The sequence below is a fragment of the Micromys minutus genome, assembly GCF_963924665.1.
Source record: "Micromys minutus genome assembly, chromosome: 10".
Lineage (NCBI taxonomy): Eukaryota > Metazoa > Chordata > Mammalia > Rodentia > Muridae > Micromys > Micromys minutus.
In genome coordinates this window covers 47,484,266-47,501,949 of record NC_137979.1, presented here as the reverse complement: position 1 = coordinate 47,501,949, position 17,684 = coordinate 47,484,266, and the positions used below count along the sequence as shown (strand labels likewise).

Sequence of the window (17,684 nt, the reverse complement as noted above, 5' to 3'; positions counted from 1 at the left end):
CACACACACACACACACACACACACACGGGGGGGGGGTGGGAACAGAGAGAGCAGGGAATGAAAGACTGAGGATATAGCTCAGTGATAAAGCATGTTTTTATAGGGTACTATATTCAACCACTCATCACAAAAGAAGAGGGGGAGGAAAAAGAGTGAAGGAGAGCCATTTGTCTAAAGGATAAAAGAAACCAAGTCAGTGACAGCAACAGAAAGGGAGAAGAAGGCACACAGACAACATGAGTGCTCGTTCTAAAGGACGTCTGTGCCTCTGTACTAAGAGCCAGAGTCTAAAATGGCTCCTGGCCTTGAAAGGGTTTGTAATTAGTGGTAGAAGCAGATGTTCAAAATAGCTCCAAAGCCAGTAAGAGTTGCGATGGCATACAAAGCTCATTGACAACGCTCCCAACTCCCTCTCCCTAGAGGGAATGTGGAAAGCTTAAAAGAGGAAGGGCCTTTTGAATCGCTGTTCTAAACACAGGTAGCATTTCAGCAACGCCAGAGTGCTCAAGTGGCCTGTTGCCTGATTTTCAGGTCACCGCGCCTAAACATCTCTTGCATCAGGGTTTTTGCTTTTGGTTAAAAGTACAACCATGTGTTACTTAAGTCCACAGCCATTTTCACATTGTGCAAACATCACCCAGTGAACTTTTATATAAACTGAGAGGCTCGGACATCACCAGAAGGTAACAGTCTTAGGGGACCACTGGAGTGTGTGCAATCTGTCATGGATTCAGAGGTTGCTATGTGACACATGCCTGTGTGAGAAAGGACATTGGCTAGTTGAAAGGGAAAAGGATAGTGTGTGTTGGAAAGCAGCCAAGACAGCCCTTGGTCTCCAAAGGATCCCTGAGCACAGACCGAAAGGAGTGGGGCTAGGGGATCTCCAGGGATTCTTGCAGATGTGGTTGATGGACAGCCCTCTCTGAGGTGATGACATTAATGGAGTTCAGCTCTAAGGGCTTTCAGGCTCTTTGTCTCAGTTTCAAATTCCACTCTCCTAGTGGAGAGAATCTGATTAAATCAGTTAACACTTATGTTTACCCTGGATTTAATCATCTATAGCCAGGAGGACAGGATCTGTGCATGTGTGTACCTGTTCCTGATGTGTGCATATGCCTATGTGTATAGGCCGGAAGACAGCCTATGATGTCATTCCTGAAGGATGCTGGCCACCATGTTCTGTTTTGTTTTGTTTTCTTTAATATATATAAATATATACATTGTATATTTACATATACGTTATACATATGTATATGCACATTATAAGTTAATAAATACACACACACATACACACACACACACACACATATATATGCATATGGTATGACATCTACTAAGCCACAAGTGTTCATGCATGTTGGTTGCATCATAAAAACAATGAGATGAAGCATGGTGGTTTCCCCCAGGAAAAACAAAGAGTGGGCAAAAGGGTGATGAAAAGACAGCAAGTTAGTATGAAAGGCATCTTGCATGAAAGACATCTTTATTTCTGTAGCTCAGTCTGACCTCAAATTTACAGAGATGCGGCTGGCTCTGGCTCCCTAGTATACACCATGCCCAGTGTTTATTTTTATTTATTTTTCAAGACAGGATTTCACATAGCCAAGGCTGGTTTCACACTATGTAATGGAGAATGACCAATAAATGCCTCCTGCTTCCCAAGTGCTGGGATTATAGGCATGTGCCACCATACCAAGCTGAGATCTTGCTTTGTAGAAGAGGAAACAGAATGGAACGTTTTTACAGAAATGCTACAGATGCAGGGAAGAAAGACATTTCTCTATACTGAATGAAACATGACATAAGAGAGGCCAATAAAAAGCCATCCTTGAAGTGGATAGATTAGATGAGTTGGCTGAAGGATGATGGAGTTAGAAAAATAAATAAATAAAAGGGCAAGATGTAGAATTAGAGACAGGGGTTTGGGAATGTGGCTCAATGGTGAAGGTTCTAGGTTCATCCCTAGCACACCCAAAACAATCAAGTAAACAAAGACAGGACAGCCCACCTTTAGGAGATGGTGGGTCTAAAAAGTGAGTAGCTTGTGGCATGATTAGAGAATAGGCGGCCATCTGCTGTGATGTGAATGAAAACGACACTCATAGGGTTATATATTTGAATGTTAGGATACCTAGTTGGTGGAACTGTTTTGGGAAGGATTAGGAGGTGTGGCCTTGTTGGATAAGGTGTGTTACTGAGGGTGGGCTTTAAGGTTTCTTTTTTTTTTTTTTTAACATTTAAAGATTTATTTATTTATTATATATAAGTACATTGTAGCTATTTTCAGACACACCAGAAGAGGGCATCAGATCTCATTATAGATGGTTTGTGAGCCACCATGTGGTTGCTGGGATTTGAACTCAGAATCTCTGGGAGAGCATCTTAACCACTTAGCCATCTCTCCAGCCCTGACTTTGAGGTTTTAAAAGTCCACACTGGTCTTGCTTGCTCTCTCTGCCTCCCACTTTCAGATCAACATGTAGAACTCTCAGCTACTGCTCCAGCACCATGCTTGCCCTCCTGCTGCCATGCTCCCTGCCAAGATGATATGGACTCATCTCCTGAAACTATAAACAAGCTCTCAATTAAATGCTTAATGAGGCATTTGATTAATTATTTAATTAATTACAAAATATTTTTATTTAATTAATTACAAAAATTAATTTTGTAATTAAGACAAAAATTGCCTTAACCATGGTGTTTCTTCATGCCAATAGAAAGCTAAGACACCTCCCTGCTGGTTTAGGTCTCTTTCATAGGCACCACATTGGACCATTCTGGTGTATATGGACATCCCTTGCTCAGAAATGCACTCCTGCTCCTTCCCTCCAACGGCTTTGAATCTGTAGGCTGACACCCTTGTCCCTGCCCTCAGCTGCTTTGTTGAGTAAGGATGGATGTCAAGTCCTGTCTGGGTCGATGAACTTTTAGGTTCTGACAGTTTTGAGTAGACATTTGTAGAAATGAACATTTCCAATCAAGTCATGACAGAGGGCAGGACTTTAGAGGGACCCCCCTCTAATGGAACACTCCACAAACTCCCGGTCCTGGAATTGCCTTTCCCATAGCATAGTTGCTCAAGTTTTTGTTTTTCAATTTGAGAGCAATTTCAGCTTTCTCACTTCTTTTTTTAAACTTTAAAAAAATTATTAATTTTTATTTATATAACTGTAGCTTTCTTCAGACACACCAGAAGAGGCCACCAGATCTAGCTGTGAGCCACAATGTGGCTGCTAGGAGTTGAACTCAGGACCTCTGGAAAAACAACCAGTGCTCTTAACTTCTGAGCATCTCTCAGCCCAACTTTTTTTTTTTAAACCCAAATATAATTACATTATTTTTTGCTTTCCTTTCTTTAATAACCCCTCCCATGTATTCATCCTTCCCCTTGCTCTCTCTCAAATTCATGGCCTCTTTGTTTTGTATATATATATACACATACATACATACATACATATATGTGTGTGTTAAATATACATCACTTATATGTCATATATACATATATGTGATATATATATACACACATATTTGTATGTGTATATTTTCTAAACATAAAGACACAACCTGTTTAGTCTATAACATGTTATTTGCAGATTTATGATTCCAGGCACCCACAAAAGTCAGAAGAGGGCACCAGATCTCTTAGAGATGGAATTACAGAAAGTTATGCTCTGTGTGACCTAAGTGCTGGGGACCCAACTTAGGGGCTCTCTTAACCACTGAACCGTTTCTCTAGCCTTTTATTTTTTTTGGGGGGGGGGAACAGAGTCTTATGTATCCTGTGCTAGCCTTGAACTCACCAAATAGCCAGTCCAGATCCTCCTGACTCTCCTCTTAAATGCTGGGCTTACAGGTGTGTGCTACCGCACCTGTTTTATGTGACACAGAGATCAAACCCAGCTCTTCACTTATGCTTCACACACATTTTACTGAGTTGCATTTAAAGCCTTCACTCACTAGTTACCAAATATATATGATGTGCATTGAGCTAGGCACTAGGGAGACAAAGGAACAGACAACCGTTTTCCTGGAACTACCAGTATGATGAAGGCGCAGCTAAGACTGGACAGATAAAGAAAACTTGTGATGAGCTCACAGGAAGCTGGACAGAGAAACAGATGTGAAGAGGTGGGAAACTATTTTAGACATAGGTGGTTAGATTAAGCCTGTCTGAGTAAGACAAAAACAAAACAAAACAAAACAAAACAAAACAAAACAAAACAAAACAAAAAAAAAAAAAAAAAAAAAAAAAAAACCAAGGGGAGGAACCAGCTATGCCAAAGCCAGGGAAGGGACAGCAACATCATCGGCAAAGTCCCCAAGCTGGGAAATGGTCTGGCTGGAATCCAGTGGGCAGCAGGAAGCCTGGTAGTGAGCAGGGCTTTGAAGGGTGAGATAAAGAACTCTTTCTATCCAGGACCCTACAGGAAGTCACTGTAGGAACAGAATGACAGGATCTAAATAATATCTTAAGCAATGTAGGGAAAAACCTTGGCCTGGAATGGGGAAAATTCGGAGGAACATTTTCTACACGGGAGGAGAGATACCCAAATGTTGGTGCCTGAGGAGTGTTTTGTAGGAAAGTCTAAGATGTTCCAAATAAATAAACCTGCCAACTTCTGTGAAGCTAAGAACGGAACTCACACACTCTTGCCTGAATCTTTTTGTGCCAGAGACACATGGGGATCCCAGCACCCCCAGTTGCTTCTGTGTTGTAAGAGACATGGGGATCCCAGCACCCCCAGTTGCTTCTTGTACTATGTGATCATTTCAACAACTTAATGCCCACTTAGCGTCTTCAAGGCACTTCTCCAAATCTTGTCTTTGCCTGCTTTCTTCTTATGTAGGATCAAGGAGAACTCCTCTGGGGAACAGAGAGTAAACAGAATGTTTCTAGAACCTTACAAAGCTGTTTCCTTTCAGTTCTTGAGTTAGCTTATAGTTCCTAACTCTTCCAAGTAATAAATGAAAAACTAACTTGGTTACCTATTGCCATGTGATGAGCTGCTCCTAAAATTTATGATTATTTTTTAATTTAAAAAAGAAGTGGGCTGGAGAGACAGCTTGTAGGTTAAAAACACAGGCTACTCTCCCAGAAATCTTGAGTTTGGTTCCCAGGTACACACACACACACACACACACACACACACACACACACATTTTTGGGGAGGGGTGTGTTCAAGTCAGAGTTTCTCTGTGTAGCCTTGGCTGGCTTGAAACTCTCTGTAGACTAGGCTGACTGAAAATTGAGAGATCAGCCTGCCTCTGCTTCCCGAGCACTGGGTAGAGGCATGTGCCACTGCCGCCCAGTTCACATACATTTTCCTAAAGATGTATTTCTTTTTACCCCATGTACCTGAGTGCTTTGCCTGCACTGAGTGTGTGCATCGAGTACATACTGTAAACTGAGGGAGTTGTAGGTGTTTGTGAACCTCCATGTAGATGCTAAGAACTGAACCCAGGTCCTCTTTAAAAACAGTGAGGTTTTGTTGTTGTTACGTTGCTTTTGGGGACAGGGTTTCACTATGTAGCTCTGGCTGGTCTGGAACTTGCTGTGTAAGTCAGGCTGGCTTTGAATTCACAGAGACAATCTGCCTCTGCCTAAATGCTGGGATTAAGGTTTAATGGTATGGGTCACTATTCCTGACCCTCACTGAGAGCTCTTAACTTCTCACCCATCTCTCCAGCCCCCATTCCTACATTTTAGTCATTCAAAGCAATGGTACTTTATTTTGCTCATAAATTTGCTATCTGGGTAGGCCTTAGTTTTAACTAATCACCTCTGTTCTTGCTGGGGTCTGGACTCAGCAGACTGGCTGGTTTTCCAGTTATGCTTACTGTCAACTGAGCTATAGCTGAGTTGTTAGCCAGAACACCTTCTCAGACCTCCTCAGGGAGCTTGGGCTTTCACATAACATGGTAGCTGGTTTCCAAGGGTGAATGTTCAAGCCAGAGTCAGGTGGAAGCTGTATGAACTCAGAAAGCACACAGCCACCTTTCTGCTTCACTGTGTTTGTGACAAGTGTCAGTATGCTGGCTGTCCTGGTGTGTACTCGTAATCATAACATTCAGGAGATGAGGGTAAGAGGATCACTTTCAAGGCTGGTTTGGGCCAATTGAAACCCAGTCTCAGAGAACCAGGGAAAATAAAGCAAGTCCTTCAGAGACTGGGATTACATTAGTTATGCAGACTACTTATAGATGAGTAAGCTCATTGGATGAGCTTACATGTTTTTGTGTTTTGAAATAAAGTCTCATGTAGCCCAGACTGGCCTTGAACTTACTATGTGCTACTGCTGTCCTCCTGACCTGCCTCAGCCTTCTGAGAGCCCATGACAGAGTGAAGTGGGAATTTCTGGTTTTCTTGGAGACTCAGATGTGTCGTGTGATGCTTTGTTGGAGTGGACTCTTGAGAGGATGTGTAGTGTTTGGAAAGAGTATAGGGATAACCCAACAGACAGTGGATGATGCTCTTGCATTGGTTCACCTTGCTCTTTGTTGGTCACTGTTGGGCTTTCCTGACACTGGTCTTTGATGATGATATTCTGGCATTAATTGGCCTCACCTTCTTGACTTATCTTCACTTGCCATGACTTCACACAAAGCCTCGAAGTTTCTTCTGGATCAAGCCACTGCTACTGATGTGTGTTTGGTGTTTTGCTTGTAGTCTGGATCGCTGACAATGAAGACTGGAATTGCCCCAAAAGAACAGGTTTACAACCCTCATGTCCTATTATTCTCTCTTTCCCCCTACCTCTTGTGGGTAGTGGGCTAGAAGAGGGGGGGTTGAAACATTAAAGAACCATAGTTAAGGTAGGTTTTGAAATGTCTATAACAGAGTGCTGGACTACAGGTCACAAGATCACATTTTTCTGCCTTTTTGTTGCTATGACACCTCCCAAGTAGCAGGATTATAGGTGTGCTTCACCACACTAGAGTAGGCTTTTACTTCCTAAATCTTAAGGTTTCTCTCCTGTAAAATATGCCTTTGATCCTACAACTTGAAAAGTGGGAGAAGAAAGAATTTTAAGACCAGCCTCAGCTACAAAATAAATTTGAGGCAAGCCTGGGCTATAGGAAACACTGTTTCAGGTGGGGGAAAACATCTAGGAGTTGGAGTTCATACCTGTAATCCCAGAATAGAGGGGGTGGAGGGCAGAGGCAAGAGGATGGTTGCAAGTTTGAGGCTAGCTTGGTCTATGTAGTTTATTTTAGGCTAGCCAGAGCTACAAAGCAAAACCCTGTCTCACATCTTCAAGTTGAAAATTATATTATCTGTCTCACTGGGTTACATGCCCAATATAGTTCTTGGAACGTAGAAATTACTTAATAAATGTTCATCATTAATTTTATTTACAAGGAAGTAGGCCAACAAATGGATTCCTTGCACTTCAAGGTGTTGAGTGTTATTCTACATGGCTGGAGGACCTCCTGATACTTTATAGGAGAAGAGATTAACTTTGCTGAAAGTACCTAGAGTAACCAAGGAAAGGCGATTCTTAGAATAACCACGGTTTTCTCCTAGGGCATAGGAGAACATATTCTAGGTGGAAGAAAGTATAACCACAAAGATACAAAGTTACAGAGGAACTGATACATTCAAGAGGAAGGAGATACACTCAGCTTTGGAATTTAGGATGCCTAGGAAGAGGCTGGAGTTCAGGCCGCACTGGCTTTGGTGAGTCAAATCCAGAGGAAAGGAGGGGCATAGATTGAGCTCCTACTGTATGCCTAGCTTTATGTTGGATGGTCATTAATACATATTTAACTCTTTATTGCAGGCCAGGGATGGGAGCATTTCTGCTGGTCCTTCCATCCTTTTAGCCATCTGATGTCAGACAGAAGCAATACCATACCTAGCTTTCATCTTTTTGGGAAAAAACAAAACAAAACAAAACAAAAAAAAGCCCAAACCTATCTATCTATCTATCTATCTATCTATCTATCTATCTATCTATCTATCTATCTATCTATCTATCTATCATCTATCTAGCTGTCATTTATCTGTGTATCTGTATATGTATGTATGTGTTTTTAGCATGTCTGTATGCCATAGCATGTGTGGGAGACGTTAGAGGAAAAACTTGGAGCTTTCAGTTTGCTCCTTCAATTATGTGGGATCTGGGTATTGTGTTCAGGTTGTCAGACTCAGTGACAAGTGCCTTTATGAGCTGAGCCCATTAGAAAGTTCCACCTTGTCCTTTGAAGTGGTCCTTTACTAAACCTAGATAGAACTCACTGATGTGCTAGACTGGTTGCCCAGCAATCTTTGGAGATTCTTTTGTTTCTGCCCCACCAATACTAGGAGCACACCGGGCATTTTTACAGGAGTGCTAGAGATCTGGGTTGAGGTCTTTGGGTTTGCATGGCAGGCATGCCATCAAATACGCTATCTCCCCGGCCCCCAACTGGGTTTACAAGTTTGAGCCACAAAGTATGCCTTCCAACTTTAGTGTTCCACTAGTGGGTAACATGGCCTTTCCTATTTGCTAAATGATTGGTGCAAAAAGGAATAGGGACAATGTGAAGTGCAAGGTGACCTATACCTGCAATCTTAACATTGGGAGCAGAGCCAGGAATGTGGTTGTGGGCCAGCCTGGGTTCCACCGAGAGATCCTGACTAGGCCAAACATTGACAAAAGGGCAATGATTACATGTGCTCTGTCATCAGGGATTCATTAAGCAAATACTAAACTATGTTATCAGGGAGCTAGTAGACTGCTCAAAGAGAATTAGGTGATATGGGGGATATGTGGGGATATCCTGCCATGAAGACAAATACTTGTGCGCGCTCTCCCTCTCTCTCTCTCTTTCGGTGTGTGTGTGTTCTCTCTCTCTACATCTCCCTAAGTGCATGTGTATCTGTCTGTCTATCTACCTATCTACCGTGTGTGTGTGTGTGTGTGTGTGTGTGTGTGTGTGTGTGTGTGTGTGTATGCTTGTTTTCTCCTTCCCTACCCCTCCCTAGGTATACATAACAGTTTCCACCCTGGATTGGATCACCCAGCTAATGGGCAACTTAAGTTACCCTACCTAGATGCGTTCACTTCTTGCTTTGAAAATAGGTATTGTCTGGGGAAGTAGCTCAGTGATAAACCATGTGTTCATGATTTATCAATGATCAAAGGTACGGGTTCTATTCTAAACATCACACACTCCTAAGATGGATCTGAGGTGGTGCCTGAGGTCTCCATCTGGAGGCTTTGGACAGGTTTCAGGCATCTTGGAAGCCAGTAAGTAAATGTGAGTAAAACCCTGGCTGTCTCTCTCCTGGGGCCTAGAATCCATAGTCTCTGTCAGTCTTACAGAGTATCCGTGACCCAGGAAAGGTTAAGAATCATTGATTTTTCTCACCAGATATTAATAACGATATCTATCTTTAGGGAAAAAGTCAGAGGAGGAAGGTTAAGATTTTTATTAAAAAATTCAATCTAGCCAGGTACATGCCTTTAATCCCAGCACTTGGACAGCAGAGGCAGGTTTGTATCTCTGAGAGTTTGTGGCCAGATTGGTCTACAGACTGAGTTTCAGGTCAGCCAAAGCTACACACAGAAAGAAACCCTGTCTCAAAAAACAAACAGAGCTGGAGAGATGGTTCAGCAGTTAAGAGAAGAGCACTGGCCGCTCTTCCAGAGGTTCTGAGTTCAATTCCCAGCAACCACATGGTGGCTCACAACCATCTGTAATCAGTATTTGATGCCCTCTTCTGGTGTGTCTGAGGACAGCGACAGTGTACTCACATACATGAAATAAATAAATAAAAATAAATCTTAAAAAAAAAAAACAAAAAGACCAATTTGCAGCCTTTCAGGGATGTGGGGGAATGTTTGCAATCTCAGCTCACTAAGGAGAGAGGCTGGAAAAATCTCTTGAGATTTTTCTCAAGGAAACAGGATACTAATAAAACAAAAACTTCATGTTTCCTGAACTGTGCATATTAGCTGTGTTTAAAAATATACCATTGGGGTTATCTTCGTGGAGAGATAGCAAACCCTTGTAGATTTTATCTTTATCCCTCTTTGGCTATCACCAGCAATACAAGCCCTACTGGTGTATTGTGAATCCCCATCATCACACATACGAACGAATCCCTGCAGCATGCAAAGTTCATCCTCTATGACACAGAGCTAAGCATAGATATGTACCATGAACTGTCAGTTTCAACTCAGCAAAACCTGCACACCCAACATACAAGGTGTGAAATAGGTCAGATAATTTCAAGAGCTTCGAGACCTCAGCGAAAAGACCAAATGAATGCTATCCCTAACCTGTGATAGCCTAGTCTTCAGCAGGTGGGAAAATGTTGAAGAGCTGGTTGTCTTAATTGGCCATTTGAGCTTGACGGTGATAGATTAATTAATGTTAACAATGAACCCTAAAAAAACTTCAGGAGAAGGACTGGAGAGATGGCTCAGAGACTGACTGCTTTTCTAGAGGTCCTGAGTTCAATTCCCAGCAACCACATGGTGGCTCACGCCATTTGTAATGGGATCTGATGCCCTCTTCTGGTGTATCTGAAGACAGTGACAGTGTACTCATATACATGAAATAAATAAATCTTAAAAAAAAATCAGGAGAATATTTTATGGGCCTTCTTCCTCCCCTTCTGCCCTCCCCCCTCCACCTTGTGTGTGTGTGTGTTTCAGTTTTTAAAATTAGCACCTAATTAAAAATTAATTAAATTAGATTTGTCTGCATGCATGTTTCTGCACAAGGTGTGTGTCTTTGGTGCTAGCAGAGGCCTGAGGAGGGCCTCAGATCCCCCGGGAGTGGAATTACAGATGGCCAAGAGCCATCATGTGGGGTGCTGGGACTTGAACCTGAATTTTCTACCAGGACCAGGAAGTCCCCTTAACTGCTGAGGCATTCCCCTTCCCCCCACCAGCTCCTAAAATAGGTACCTTTAAAGTACGTTTAAATGGAAACAAGTTGGTCAAAACTGTTACAGAATTTCAAGACCCAATATAACAAAGTTAAAAAACTCAGACACAGGTGGAAATGGCAAATCCTGGGTATTCGGTCAGCTGTCATGTATAAGCTCTGCATTTCTGTGAGCTGACCAATCAGGCTTGCTGTTGAGTTTCAGGTTTGAAACGATGGAACAGGGCACCGGGTTATAGCCACTATTCTCCCCCACGCAATCTAGTAATTACTCTATTTCCACGTCATATTTCCGGGTGTATGCCCAGAATCACGCAGAAACTGAAGTTCAGAGCAGGCAGGAGTCGCCCATGTTCTTTTTGATGTGCCCACAAACCCAAATGCTTAAGTGAGGTGATTACCTGGGGACCGCCTAACTGGCTAATTCCCACGTGGTAAGAGGCTCACAATCTCGCCCCCACGTGGTGCCAAGGGCCGGGAAAAGGGAGAGCGGGCAGATGCGAGCCGTATCAGGGCATTTAAAGTGTCTTGACGTCACGCACTGCCAGGAACTCAGCTGAGTTTTCAGCAGGACATTCCGCTAATGTCTCCTCCCTCCCCCCGGGGTTTTTTGTGAACCAGGCCTCTGCGCTTCCTTGGTCGCGGAGGGAGGACTACGAAGTTCTCGGAACAGCCAACTCAGGGAGGTGTGCCCAGCGTTCTCGACCCCACCTTCTACCCTAGAGGCGTTTCTCATTGGTTAGTGGGCGGGGCTTCGGAAGTAAAGCGCTCGCCCGAAGGCCTCAGGGTGGCCTAGCCAGCTGGCCATTCTTTAATTATGCGTGGAGGCGTGTCTTGGCCAGTGGCAGCTGGGTGGGGATTGGCTGGAGGGGCTGTAATTCAACGGTTTCCGGAGTTGCAGAGTAGACAAGGAGGGGGAGCGTGGGGTTCCGACGTCGCAGCTGAGGGAACGAGCCCTAACCGGATCGCTGAGGTACAGCCCCGCTCGGTGTTGCCTGACCGCGTCGGCTAGGAGAAGCCAGGCGGCTCTCGGGAGTCCAGCAGCTTGCGCCTGGAGCCAGCGCAGGCCGGCCAGTCGGGCCTCAGCCCGGGAGACAGGTGAAGTGGGTGTAGGGTGGGGCCACCTCCCGGACGGCACGGGGGACCCCACGGGGCGTCGCGCGGTTGCGGCTATGGGGGTGCTTGGAGTAGTGAATGGACACTTAACGTGGGGCGGGAGGATAGGAGGAGACACAGAGGGTCGCCCCGGCGGCACTGCTTTTCGGATGACAGGAACCAGTCTGGAAAGGGAAGGGACGCTGTAAGTTTCGAGGGGGAGATGCGGAAAGAATAGTGGGGTGTTCTGGGGGGGGTGGAGGGTGGGGGTTGGGACCGTGGGAGAGGGCATTCTAGGCTGAGGGTAACAGAAGTGGCCCTCCAGTGACTGCACCCGGAGGCTAGGGACGTTTGGGCCACCAGAACCACTGTCACTCAGGTGGAGCTCATTGGGGTGGGGGAGTTAGAGCCTCCTTCCTGCCCCTGTGCTGGGCCTGGCCTCTCCGTGCTGAACCACTTTCTTAGCCTTGCTCCTGTTCCTTCTGTAGCTAGCTAGCTGTACCCACTTAGGAGGTGGGAACTGTTGTGTCCCTTCCCGAAGCTTCTTGGGCTGGCTAGATTTTTTTTTCCTTAATCAGATTTCCTATAGGAAATTGACAAACCTCTGTTCTTTCTAAATTCTCTCCCATCTCTTTCTGTGTTAAGCTATGCTTTCTCTCACCTTGTTAAAAGCATTTTCTTTTCAATTCAAAATAAATCCCTGGCCAAACCAGCTCTAAGGAGCAACAAACCGCTTTCCTCTTTGACATTGTTCTCTTATAAACACACCTGGTAAACTCGATGAGACGATAAATAATTGAGCCATTGCATTTACTGGATTGTGGTGTTGCTTAATTGCATAGGCCAGAGTGAGCCAATCAAGAGTGGGAGTTTTCTGTCTAGGAGCCAAGCTCTTGGGTAAATGCAGAAGCTAGGGAAACAAAAGATAGGCTGGCCTTGACTGAGTTCTGCGTGTAAACTTTACCTGTTGGGAGCGTGTGACTGTAGATTGGTAAGTTGGTGAAATCCAGGCTGTCCCTCAAGTAGCTTTTTTCATACCTAGTTCACGTCACTCTGTTGTATCAATTGATGTGGGTACTGATACAGTCAGTGGTAGTTTATAACTGTAGTTTATAACTACTGTTTACTACAATAAAGTGCTTTTTTATGTATGTATGCATTGTAAATGTTGGGCTGTCAGTGCATGAATGTATCAAGGCAATAAATCACCTCCACCTTTTTGTATGTGGAATTAGACTGTTAGGCCTTCAGTCAGCCATTTTTTCTTTTTATATTAAGTAATGTGTTCCTTGAGGAAACATGTTTGTCTCATTATTGCATGTACCAGACCAGAACACTAGCAGGATCTTTTATTCTTTATTATTTTTTATTTTTTTTTAGATTTTATGTGTCTTGAGTGTTTTGCCTGCATGCCTGTTTATGCCAGTGTGTGTCCAGTACCCTAGGAGGTCAGAAGGAGGACATCAGATCCTCTGGAACTAGTTACAGATGGTTGTGGACCACCAGGTGGGTCCTGGGAAATCAAACCCAGAGCTTTTGGAAGAAGCACTGGGAAGAAAATCTGGAATAGTAATAATGAAAAGGTTGCAGTGTTTGCTCTTAGTGTCAACACACTCACCACAAGGAACCATTAGCAGATTCATGAATCTTTTATTTTCATCTGTAGTTCATCAGGGACAAATAACCACTTAGAAAGAATCCTCAATCATGAGGCCCTTCAAAGGGGCTGGGAGGTAGGTGGTTCACAAAATGTGAACCTCATCTTGTAGATAAGGAACTTGAGGCCGAAAGGACAAGACACTTGCCTAAGGCATCGTGTGTTGTCATGGTGAAACTTGTGCTGTTTACATATTTCTTGGTCCATGCTTAAGTCTTCAGTTTTAACTTAGAGTGACTATGTCCCCTGTTGAAGTGTCAGAGAAAGTCTGGCTAGTGAAACTCTGGCAGCCAGCTGAGAAACTCAGGTACCAGCAACTTGACTGCTCAGTAACTGCTGTGTCTTACCTGGGAAGTAATTGGTCCTCTTTCTCCCTCCTTCCCTCTCTCTTGTTAGCATAATTTACTGTCAGACATCAGCTATTGATTAATGGAGATGTTTAGGCACATTTTAGCAAAAGGGTGATTGTGACCTCAATGACATTTAAGCCAGAAAGCCTTGTGGTCCGTGGTCATTTCTGTCAGATGAAAGTTCCTTTTTCTTTTATCTTGACATTCAGACGTGCTAAGGGTGGAGGTGAAGAATACCATTCTAGATGCCCAAGCCCAGCAGCCTTTTAGCTGATGTTTTCTGAGATGATAGTGTGCAGCTCAGAGAATACTTATTTCTGACTTTTTTCCTCTCTAGGGAGAGTGAGATACATCTTGTGTGTAAAATATGCAGGCTGTTAGAACAACTTGATAAATGCTTTATCGGTTACTACAACAGGTTGATGTCATTAAAGAGAGCAAGGCGTCACTTGCAACCTGTCTCTTCTGTCCCTCCCTACTTCTTCCCTCAGAGTTTCCCTCCCTTTCACTTTCCTTTTCTCCCTTTCTTAGCAACCCATCTTGCTAAGCAAATCTCTAACGTGGAACACATTTTATGTCATTTGTATTTTAAACTTCCAGCCAAACTTTTGGGTCTTAAAAACTCATCTAAAGAGCGCTTGAAGAATAATAGCCCTAAATCTTGAAGGGCTCCTGGTGTTGTGGATCAGCCTCAACGAGCTAGTGTAGGATGGCATTGCCCTGCTGTCTTTGATGGTGAAAAGGATGTTCTGCTTGTTGCTGGGAACTGTGGCTTGCTGTGGGCAGATAGTTGGGGTCACCAGATTGTATTTGGTGGCAAATTCTTAGAAGTAATTTGTTTAAAGGAGTAGCATTTGGAAGAATGAATTTTTACCATGGGTATCATTTATTTTTTTTTTTTTTTATGTTTGGTATATTATTCAGCTCAGCGAGAACACACTCACACCCTAGACTCAGATGAACAGAGCTGTTAGCACAGGTCCTTAATTCCAGTACTTAGAAGGCAGATACAGTTGGATCTCTAAAGAATTCAAGGCCAGTTGATCAACAAATCGAGTTCCAGGCCAGCTGAGACCCTGACTTAAAACAAACAAAACACTAAGCAAAGTAAGCCATGATGTCTCATGTCTGCAATTTTAGCATGTGGCTAGCCAAACACTGAGGCAAGAAAATGGCTGAGTTTGAAACTAACCTGGGCTACATAGTGAATTCCAAGCCTGCTTTGAGTAGACAATATGACCCTGTCTCAAAAAACAAAAAGCCAAAAAAGGCTAGGCAGATCCAGGTCTGATGGTACATGCTTGTAATTCAAGGATTTGGGAGGCCCACTACCAATTTAAGGCCAGGTGTTCTGCGTAGCTAGCGGAGGCTCCATAGCAAAACCCTGTTTCAAAAAGAAACACTTCCACAGAGTAGAATTGCTGAGTTTGAGGGAAGCCTGGTGTACATACTGAGTTCCAGGCCAGCTGGGACTGTGGAGAACCCCATGCTAAGGAACCAAACCAGAACAAAACAGCAGCAGCAGAGAGAAGCTGGGCAGGATCCAAGGAGAATGAGTATTCAAAATCTCACCCCAGTTCTTATGGACCTGTAGGAGTAGTGGGGACCAGAGCACATGCGCACAAGCTACTGCAGTGTATACTTAAGAGTGGCTCAAAATTGAGCCTACACAGGCAGAGAAATCTGGGATTGGATCCTGGATTGGTTGCTTCCTGGTCAGAATCTAAGCCTCAGTCCCGCCCATCCTGCCACGCCTCCCCTCTTGTACTTGTTTTTTGAGACAGGATTTCTCTGTGTAGCCCTGGCTATTCTGGAACACTCTGTAGACCAGGCTGGCCTCCAAATCACAGAGAACCACTTCCTTCTGCCTCCCAAGTGCTGGGATCAAAGGTGTATGCCATTACTGCCCAGCTGAGCCTGTTTTCTAACCTGATTTAAAAAAAAAAAAAAAAAAAAAAAAGAGAGGCCTATTGGCCCATGTCTACAGCTTGAGCTAATCAGGGAGACCTTATCTCAAAATGAAGCAGACAAAAAATTCATTAAGATGTTGCAAGTGAAGTATTTACAGCATTCTGGTTCATAGCAAGAGCCCTGTGCATCTAAGTTCTTAGGAAAAGGTACAAGGAAAGAGGCTTATTCTATCCAGGGGTGAAAGGTTGCGGGAGGGCTAGTTTCAGGGGACACCGGAGCACCTATAGGAGGGTTAGGAATTCTTGCAGAGCAGTGTGCAGTTCATTCAAGGTGGAGGGGGTTGTGGATGTGCAGAGCTTAAAACAGCATAGTGGGTTTCAGGGGCTATAAGTGGAAGCTCTTAATTGAGGAGAAGGAAACAGGAAGGAGGCCACAAAGCCACATCTTTTATCCCTTCTCTTTTGTTGTTTATAAGACACTAGAACTGTCCTTCAAGAAGGTTGATGCTGTGTTAAAAAACTAAACCTGTTTTCCCGTTAATAGTTCAATATGTGTTTCCCCAGACACTCTTTAACTTACTGTTTATCTTGGATCTATTTATTGAAAATCATCTTAACAGCTCAACAAAATAATATGAAAGGCAAATCTTCCCCCCATAAAAAATGATGTTTAGACCTTGGCTTTCTGCCTTGCCAGCTCTATCTGTGATAATAAATGCCTTTACTAACAACTGAACAATTTACCTGACCTTTGACCTTTTAATTGCATCAGTCAAACTCACATTTTTGAGCTCTGCTAAGGTAACTATTGCTTGGGTAATGTGTTTGAGGGTTTTGTGGTATATGGACAGATGCAATGGCATTTTAAAGCAGTGCCTTGAGGCCAGACACGTTGGGTTTGAATTTTCAGATACAACGTCTCTTTGTCCCTAAGGCTCGTTGCTTTAACGTCTCTGAGTTTCAGCCCACTCACAGGGTAGTTGTGACGACCAAGTGAGATCATCTGGTATGTATAAGATATTTTGCATAGTGTCTAGTGCATAGCTAACATTCAAATGCTATTCATTATTTTCAAAATCTGCAGTCTTTCTCTCAGGCTACAAAGTTGGGCAAGTTATGATTCACGGGACTATTAGTGACCTGAAGGAAAGAAAGAGTAATTGGGAGATTTTAATCTATAGGGAAAGCTAAGTGACAAGGGCCTGGGGATTTACACATTGACAGGAGATGGAGCCTTTCACATAGAGACATAGATATGGCAAACTGTGCATTCCTGTTATACAAAGGCTCTCATGATGAGCCTTTGGGTAGCTATGATCCACTCTCCAAGTATTTTAAGTAATAGTCAACACATTGAAAGTTGATCACTACTCAGTAATAGTCCCTTGGAGCTTTTCATGCTCTGAGAAGTACAGCTATAGGCTGAGAATGTGGCTAAGTTGGTAGAATGCTTCTCTAGTGTGTATGAAACCATGGCTTCTATCCCTATGACTATGTAAACCCAGATGTAGTGGCACACTTCTGTAAAACCCCAGCTTTTGTGGGGTGGAGACAGAAGACCAGAAGTTTGATGTCACTGTGGATTACAATGGGGGGGTATGAGGCCAGTCTGGGCTATATGAGACACTGTCTTGAGACATGGGTGGTGGCAGTGGGTGTTGCTAGTGGCATGGCTCAGTGGGTAAAGGTGCCTGACCACCCAAGTTTGGTTCCTGGAACCCTTGTGGTGGAAGATAAGAACTGTTCTCTACAAGTTGTCCTCTGATGTCCACACCTGCAACATGGTTTAT

The 17,684-nt window shown here is 43.7% G+C and overlaps 1 protein-coding gene across 2 annotated transcripts in view; it reads left to right on the top strand.

The window, feature by feature from the left end:
- The first annotated feature begins 11,813 nt into the window (after positions 1-11,813).
- The window catches only part of STAT3 (signal transducer and activator of transcription 3), a 50,005-nt gene continuing 44,134 nt past the window's right edge, over positions 11,814-17,684 (top strand). For both annotated transcript variants that reach the window (XM_080923354.1, XM_080923353.1), the window contains exon 1: positions 11,814-11,980. The gene's annotated coding sequence lies outside the window, so the exon portion shown is untranslated. The remainder of the gene's footprint in view (positions 11,981-17,684) is intronic.